The following is an 8,921-nucleotide window of genomic DNA, read 5'->3' on the forward strand; positions in this document are numbered from 1 at the left end:
GTCTCTCATTGTAGGGTCTGCCTTGTTGTCCCCGGATCATGCGGGTGGCCCTCCTCTGGACCCTCTCAATGCTGTCCACATCCCTCCTGAAGTGTGGCACCTAGAACTGAACACAATACTCCAGCTGCAGCCTGACCAGCGTCACATAGAGGGGGAGGATCACCTCCTGGGCCCTGCTTGAGATGCATCTGTGGATGCACGACAAGGTACGGTTAGCCCTACTGATTGTGACCTCGCATTGTCGGCCCATGTTCATCTTGTAGTCAATAATGACTCCAAGATCTCTTTCTGCCACCGTGATCTTGAGAAGGGAGTTTCCCAGCTTATAAGTGTGCTGCTGGTTCCTACTGCCCAAGTGCAGCACCCTGCACTTGTCTGTATTGAAACTCATCCTATTTTCGTTAGCCCACCCCTGTAACCTGTCCAGGTCCTGCTGTAATCTATCCTTCCCTACTAGCGTGCTCACCTCACCCCAAATCTTGATATCATCAGCAAATTTAAACAGGTTACTTTTCACCCCATTGTCCAAGTCACTAATAAAGAAATTGAACAGTGTGGGCCCAAGGACCGAGCCCTGGGGGGCCAGAAAAAGCGGATACAATACGGGGCGTAATGAAGAAGGGAATTGAAAACAAAACAGAGAACATCATCATGCCATTATACAAATCTATGGTGCTCTCATATCTTGAATGCTGTATACAGTTCTAATCCCCCCCACAAAGTAGTGGAATTAGACAAGGCACAGAGACGGGCAATGGAAATGATCAGAGGACTCTTCAATTTGGAAAAGATAAAGCTAAGTGGGGATATGATAGAGGTGTATAAAATCATGAAGGTAATGGACATAGTGAACAGGGAACTGTTGTTCACCAAATCCCAGAATACTATTATTAGGGGACACTTGCTGAAGTTAATAGGAGACAAGTTAAAAAGTAACAAGAGAGGGTGGGTCTACACGTGTATGTTAAAGTGAAGCAGTAACTCCAGTGCTTATTGCCTCGGAGTTTATTGCTCCAGGTGTGCTGTTTGCACATGTGCCCCAGACTGCAGAATGTTGAGCCTGGTTGGAGCAGCCCCAGCTGGCAGGGGGTCCTGAGGGTCAGCCTGCCAGCCTGGGGCTGCTCCTCCTGGCTTAAAGTGCTGTGGAGCTAGCCAGCAGGCAGTCCCTGCACTCAAGCACCTTCATACCCCAGTCAGCTGAGGCAGTGTCTACATGTGCTGCTGTGGACTATCCTGCTGCGGAGTAAATTAGTTTACTCCAGCCTAATAGGGGCACACATGTAGATGCTGAGACATTTACTGCAGAGCTAACTAGTTAACTGCAGTAAGCATCTCTTGTAGACATGCCTAGAAAGTACTTTTTTACACAGCACACAGGTAACTTGTGGAACTCATTACCACAGGAGGTTGCAGAGGCAGATAATGTAGCCAGGTTCAAAAAGGGAGTAGACAAATTCATGAATTATAAATCTATTAAAAGCTATTAAGCAGCTTATAATGTAATGGTTGTTTAAATAAATGGACTAAACATACAACTGTTATATAATTCAGTAAGGGGTTGGAAATCTAATTAATGTACTGCTTCAGTTATTAGTTGGTAGTGGTGAGAGCACAGACTTTTCCACAGGATAATTTCTGGGGAGGATTTTTTTTTTTTAGATATGTGAAGAAAATTGATTGAATTATAGGATATTGTATTAATAATGCCTCTACACTCATAAATCATATATCATGTTAAGATTAATCTCTACTTCCAAATCGTATCCCCTTGTGGTATCTCATTGCAATAACATTTTCTGTGGTCACTGCATTTTCTACCAGTAATTACAACTGCCAAGACAACTGTTGGTTCTCCAACTGCTTGGTTTCATTAAACAATCATGCTGGAGAATTAACGCATGAAGGGATATGCTTTGTAGTAGGATTATGTAGAGGTGAATAACCTGTGATAACTTCAAAATTACCTTGTTGTAATGTATTAGAACTATGGTATTGCATACAAGGAGTTGCTTACAGTGTATGTAGTGATAGTGACAAGTAGTCACTTAGTTATGGAGTTACCATTTAAGGAGCTTTGGGTTGACATTTATGTATAAGATTTTTTCTTTAAACTATACTGCAGGGCCAAAAATATTCTGTTAGCAGGCAGATTGCTTGGCTCTGCAAGCTTGGCACTGGAAGTTTTGATGTAGATTGAGGTCAGCATAAAACCCTGAAAGTCCCAGGCACTTGGATACTGAAGTGGAGGGTGAAATACAAAATATACAAGCCTGACTAGAACAGGCAAGTGATGTCTCAGATGCAATTAAATGAACTGTAAAGCAAAGGGTGGTATTTAACTCCTTGAGGACTCTGTTCTGATCTCTTTGCTTTATCTATGCTGACCTTCCTGGGCATATAGGGAAAATTGTGTTATTTGAAAATATTAGAAGCGTAGGTGAAAGGCAGCGTTAAGCAAATATGGTTTGATTGCTGTTTGTCTGCAAGCCTACTTTCTGCATGTCTTGAACAGTAAGGCTTAAACCAGGTGGTAGGAACACATGGCCCAATATTAATGTTTCATTTCTACATGTTGTGACTTGAAGGCTTGTCTTAAAGCTGGTGTGCAGCTGAAGAGCTCATCTTCTTTGCTCATAATGGAATTTTGTTCCAGTGGGCAACAACTGGGTGCTAGTCCTCAGTCTAACACTTAACAGACCAAGCACCCTGGCAGACATTACACTTAAGATGTGATTAACCAGTCAATCATATCTTAAGCAGTAACAATTACATGTTTATACGGTGAATAGCATGATAAAACAGGGAATAAACCACAAAGTTTTTACACCAATTTTATGTGATAACATTGTGGCTGGTTCATATCATACCTTAAACTGAACATGTGGCCAGGGCTGATCAGCTGATTGGTGCTCCCAGCTTCAGGAGTGAGGAGCCTTGAAGGGCCCCCATGTGGTGCTGTGGAGCCAGTATGGTCAGGCCATGTGCTCTTGCTGGCCACCTACTGGTGAAGGAGCAAGTTTAGAAAGGCAGTATAGAAATGACTATGCTGCTCCTGTTTTTGATCTGGGTCAGACCTTAGGATAATCATTCCTGGGGTCAAGGAGACATCTGTTTTAAAAAACTGTTTGTGTTCTAGATTCTCCAGAGGCAAAACAGGAAAAATGAAATAAAGTAATATTGGCAAAGAACTTTTTGCCAGTTTTTCAAAGCTATTTAGGCCCCTACTCATTCAGATTGGTGTCTGGCAGGATTTTTGAAAATGAGCAGGTTCAGAGCTTAGCTTTTCACTGGCACAGGTGAGGCATCCAACTTAGTTTGGATGCCTCACCTGTGCCAGAAAGCTTCTGCAGATATCATCTATGTTCTTCTTTAGGTGCTTTTGAAAATACGGCCTTTCCGTATTTAAGGATAAAGAACATTATATAAATGAAGCACATTATAGTTTGTTATTAAATAATGAATTTATATCGTAAACTTTTCAGGGATGGGATACCTTGGTGCATATAGTACTTGGCACAATGTCTGCCTGGAATTGAAAAAATAAACAATGACTCCTGGCAGCAGAGAGTACTACCTCAGCTTAGGGGTACTTGTTGCTTCCTATCGCAAGGACTTGTTTTTAGTTGCTAAAAACTTTGCCAAATTTAAATCGTTTAGGCTATTTTTTTTCTTCCCTTGCCAAGTGCCTTCCTGCAGTTGAATAATTTTAGAAAATCTCTTCTGCTTCCTTTTATGTTAGGGAAAAATAAATAATTTTGCCTAGCCTCAAAATTTCTCACAATCTGTTGAGGAAAGACTTGTGTGCAGCAGCTCCTAAACTAGAGGTTATAAACCTCGAAAGCGGTTGTGAAATTTAGCAGGTGAAGTCACATGTCTTTCAGAAATTCAATTACAGTTGTTTGGTTCATCTTAGAAGTGAAGTTGCAAGCTGACCATATAGTTACCATAGAAAAGGATCGTAAACTGTTATTTTAGTGCTTCTGTGCTTTGGCAGAGAGACTTTATTTATTTATTTTTTTTGCAAAGGGATCACCTTGGTTTCAAGGAAGTGCTTTTGGCCATTTGCACAGATAACCTTAATTTGGGCATTTGTTAAACTTTTGGAATGCTTGAGTTGTAAAAGCTTGATTTTTTTTTAAAAACTGAAGATGGATGTTATGAATACACACTTAACAGCTCTAGACAACTGGTTTGCAGTTGCTGCTAAATGAGCCAAGATTTTCATTGTAAAAATGAACTGTTCTTTATTCACATCCTCAAAGTGGAATGTGCACATGCCTTGTGGTAATATATAGGTGAAAGACTGTAAGGGCATTGGCGGACATTACACTTAAGATGCGATTAACCAGTTAATCACATCTTAAGTAGTAACTTGGCCCCCATATTCATTCAGTTGATGGGTCAATAAAACAGGGAATAAGCCAGAAAGTTATTGTACAGATTTTGTGGCTCGTTCATATCGTGCCTTACATTGGCTGTATGGCCAATGACAATCAGCTGGCCACTGCTCCCAGCCACAGGAGCGCCGGGGGCACTTGGTTTGCTCCTTGTTGGTGCAGGGGGAGCCCAGGATGGTGACCCTGGGCTCCCCCTGCACTGGCAATATGGCACAATTGTGGGGATGGGGATCAGCTCATACGTGCCAACTTTTATTTGGAGGGGGAGGTGAAGGGGAGGGGTGGGCAAGATGATGGGTATGTGAAAAGTTTTACACATTTCAGGTGATAGCCTTTTTCCCCCATGCACCCATGGATCAGATCCCAATTGTGTCTTCTGCCATGCTGTAAAGGGTTTGCTTCTTTCTCATTCAGTAGCTGTTGTTGACACATGAACCAAAAGAATGTGCCAGGCCTCAAGCAGACCAGTGTATTTTGCCTTAGCAGCCCTTGCAACCACTGTAGTCTCACTCCTCCCCATGTCCTGTAAGGGACTGGGGTATTGGCAGTTTGGTCTAACGGTTAGGCCACCAAGGGAAAGCAGGGCCTGGAGCTGGGTCAAAGGGCAAGGAGCCTGATACTAAAGCCAGAGGGAGATCCAGAAGCACAGTCCACAACACAGTCCAGGGTTAGGATCCGGGGGTCAGATGCTGAGGGGCAATCCAGAGGGCAAAGTCTAAGAACAGAGCCAAAGCAGGGGCAGGAGCCAGGAAACAGAACTGCAGGGAAAGCCAGAGCCAGCGTCTATAAAACAGTTGAAAACCAAGGCCAGGAACCAGGAGGCTTGTCACAGAAGAACTTTTGACTGGCCTGCAGACCCAGGGCCCCAGCTAGCAATAGATGGTGTTCCCAAGAGTCAGTTGGGATGCTTGCTGCTCCTAAACTGGGCAGACTTCATTAGCTGGGTCTTGCTGCAGGTACTTGGCTCAGGCTGGCCTGCCTGCTTAGAGTCCCTGACAGCACTGGGTCCAGGCTGGTCTGCCTGATCAGCATCCCTGACAGATCCTGTGTTGAGGGGATAAAGGATAGTGAATTATTCCTGATCCTCAATTCTTTTCATCTGACTTCTCTCTTGGTACACTTACTAGCTTTTAATTATAGCCTATGAATGTGTTTGATACCTTCTTTTAATGCTTTCAGTCTATTATGTTCTTATTATTGCTGTTTCTACTGTTCTCTCACTCATTCTCCTTTTTAATTTTTTTGCCTCTTGGCCTCTCCATTTAATGTCTACTGTGCCAAATAACACTACTATCTTGAGGCAGAAATTAGAAGATATGTTTAATAGTCTTAGATTTCTTGACCTCTTGATTATGAATTCTCCCTGCATGGTCCCATTTATCTGATTTGGTGTATGGGTATGATCAACATGTGCAAAAAAATGCTATTTCTCCCACCATGTCCATCAGTGACAAATTCCTCTCTGCTATGTTGGGTAGCCCATGTTGACAACCTGTAGGCATGTAGTCCTTAATCACTGGAAGAGATGAGACTCCTCAATGTGCTGAAATTCAAGGTGGGACCAAAACTTTGCTAAGCCTTCCTCTGTGAAATGTAAGGTGCATATATAACAGGTAATGCTATCATGATACTCAGCAGCAACAGACCAAATGGAGTGAGCTCTGCTCCTCTAATGCCTACAGTACTGGTGCATTTGATGTCAGATACACCTGTCTACACTACAGGTCTGTCTTAGTGCTTTGGACATAGTCTCAGCAGAGTCATTTCTCTCTATGATAAGATCAAAGACACAATTTTCCAGTCGATCTATGAAGACCAGGGTTACCTGAAATAAATTTGTTTTCAGTGACTGTCAACAAGAAGTACCAGTGCTTCTGCTCCTGGGGAGACCTCTGCTTAAGCTTGCTGTATGGTTCATTTCTTATTTCATTTGTGGGACCTCCCTCCCAAATGCTCTCCTGCCCACTCCTCTGATTCGATAGGTGAATATCTAGGGTAAAACAAGTACAAATGGTGAAACAAGACTTGGACCCTGATAGCTCCTGTGGGCATGTCTCCATTAGTGCGCACGTGCCGTTTGCAGCGCCACAAACCCGTCTGTGGTGCCACAAACTGTGGGTGCTGCATGTGCACACATTTCCCATGCTGGTGATTTTCAGTGTGGTGTTTTTTTTCACACCAGGAGAACCAACCAACCAACACAAAAAACCATAGCAGAAAAAAGTGGGGCAGTGCAGCATGCACTGCCCAAAACAAACCTGGGTGGCCAGAGCAATGCTCTGGCTGCCAGCCAGGCTTTGTGAACTTGGATCTCCACTGCTGCAGCCCCTGAGAGGCCCCCAGAGCCCCAGGTAAGGCTGCTTGGGTCAGCCCAGGTCCTGTGTGCCCAAGATAGTTTGGTTCATAAGGCCCTGGTGGCCTTATGAGGAACTTACTCTGTTGTCATTCAGGTTCTACAAATCTTTTTACTCAGGACAGAGGGAGAATGCTTTATCTAGACCTGTACTTTCTTCATCTGGCACTTTTCTGCTGTTGATTAAAAAATCCAGTCCCAGGATAACTGTTCAGATGCACTTTATGATTTTCTGAGATAAATGGTTAGTACCTCGTATCCCATGGACCTTTTTAGGATTTATACCAGGACAATAGACATGGATATCTGAATAATTTCAATGTGTCCTGAGATAAAATAGTTTATCTTGGGACAAATGAGACATCTGTTGTAGTTGATGAGGCCTACATTTGGTCTTTGTGTCTGATGAGGCCTTTGTTCATAGTTTACTTTGCCATGAAATCAGCCTTCTTGATAATGATTATCTTGGCAAGGAGAGGGGTAAGATCCCATCCGTTTAGGCAGATTCTCCCTTCTATGGTCTTTTATTTAGTGAGGGTGTCTGTAAGAAGCCACCATAAGTTTTTACCTAAGATGGTTACTAAATTCCGCCTTGGCCAGCATTTCAACATGTCAGAGGTCTTTCACAGACCTTACTGCTCCTGAACTGAGACAAACTTACACTCACTCAACTTGAAAAGAGCCTTGTTCTTTTACATACAGAGCACATCTACTCCTGCCTCTTTTAATCAGGCTTAGCCTAAAATTGCTATTTTAAAGAAGCTTTAAGGGTGCGTGTCTACATGTGTGCACCCTTAATGCGCCTTAAAAATGGCAATGTAAGGCTATGTGAACCTAAATTTGATACTTGCATAAAGCAGGTATCAAATTTAGGCATGAACAGCTAAGACGCATTAGCGCACGTGTAGATATGCTAATGCATATTAATGCGGTGTCTGTCAATCAATAGACACTGTGTTAACGCACTTTTTGTGCCTGCCACTTTAAGGGGCCAGAAGGTAGCACCTGCAGGTGCCTGATGAGGGCAGCCATTTTAGATTCAGGGCTGCCCATATAAACAGGGCATGTTGCTGCTGGGGGGCCAGGCAACAATGTTGCCTGGCCGCAGGGCTGCTGGTATCATCTGAACGTAAGGGAGGAGCTGTAGGGGATGGTCAGGAGGCTCCTGGTCCTGGGTACGACCTAAAACTGCACCCTGTCAGGAGTGGGTGGCCTGGTGGGGCTCTCAGTGGTGTGGAAGCCCCCAGGAAATGCCAGGCCAGTTACCACCCCAGTGAAAGGTGGGTTGGGGCACCTTAACCCTAGCTCCCACAACTGGGTGGGTTACCCCCTTTGTAGGGTCTGGTAGGTGGACCCCCAGCAAGAGAGTGGGGCCATAGACTCACGCCTCTCTGAACATACCCCAACTGGTCAATGCTGGGGCCAGGACCGGAAGGGTCAAAGGGCCAGGGGCCCACTGTGAGAAACAACCCAGAGCTGAGGGCCTGGGGTTCCAACTGGCCTGGAGGTGGGCCAGGGCTAGTGAGCCAAAGGTCCTGGGGGACCACATCCGTAAGGGGGAGGCAGCTCAGGGAGCTATGCTGTCCAGGATGAAGGTGGAATACGCCGCCTGAGGAGAGGAATCCAGGCGGGGTCCAACAGGTAGTATTCTGGGGCCTAGTGTGGGGCCAGTGATATGGATAACATCTGGATGCCATCTGCGAGGCTCGGGCTGAAGTGTAGGGGAGGAACAGAGCTGCAGATAGTGCCCCCCCGGCATCAGGGCAAGAAATGGGCAGCCTCCCGCTTAATTTACATGAATTAATTAATTACCAACAAGGTGTGCCAGGCGAGAAGGTGGGCAGTTAGCTCAGAAACAGGTGGGTGGGCCACTGGGAAGGCGGCCCTGAGAGGGCCCCCTGTTACATGCACATTAGTGCATCTGCATGTATGCTAATGTGACTTAGCCATTCATGTCTAAATTTAATGTACCTTAATGCACATTAGCGCATCTATGTGTAGATGTGTGCCTTAATTGCTTTAATGTGCCTTCTACTAGAGCCCAGACAACTTCTACAGGATTCCAGTGCAATGCTTCTCCTCTGGTTTATACATTGGGTCATCTGGAACTCTGTACACATCTTTACAAAGCACAGTGAAATCACAGAAGACTTTTGGGTGGATGCTGAGTT

General features: G+C 44.6%; 1 long non-coding RNA gene across 1 annotated transcript in view; it reads left to right on the forward strand.

Moving 5' to 3' along the window:
- The window catches only part of LOC109297073, a 15,052-nt gene extending 9,886 nt beyond the window's left edge, over positions 1–5,166 (forward strand). The window contains exons 2-3 of the long non-coding RNA XR_002097189.1: positions 4,861–4,864; positions 5,084–5,166. This is a non-coding gene — a long non-coding RNA (uncharacterized LOC109297073). The remainder of the gene's footprint in view (positions 1–4,860; positions 4,865–5,083) is intronic.
- Positions 5,167–8,921: the final 3,755 nt, after the last annotated feature.

The sequence above is a fragment of the Gavialis gangeticus genome, unplaced genomic scaffold (genome assembly GCF_001723915.1).
Source record: "Gavialis gangeticus isolate Ggan-Ray unplaced genomic scaffold, GavGan_comp1, whole genome shotgun sequence".
Taxonomy (NCBI): domain Eukaryota; kingdom Metazoa; phylum Chordata; order Crocodylia; family Gavialidae; genus Gavialis; species Gavialis gangeticus.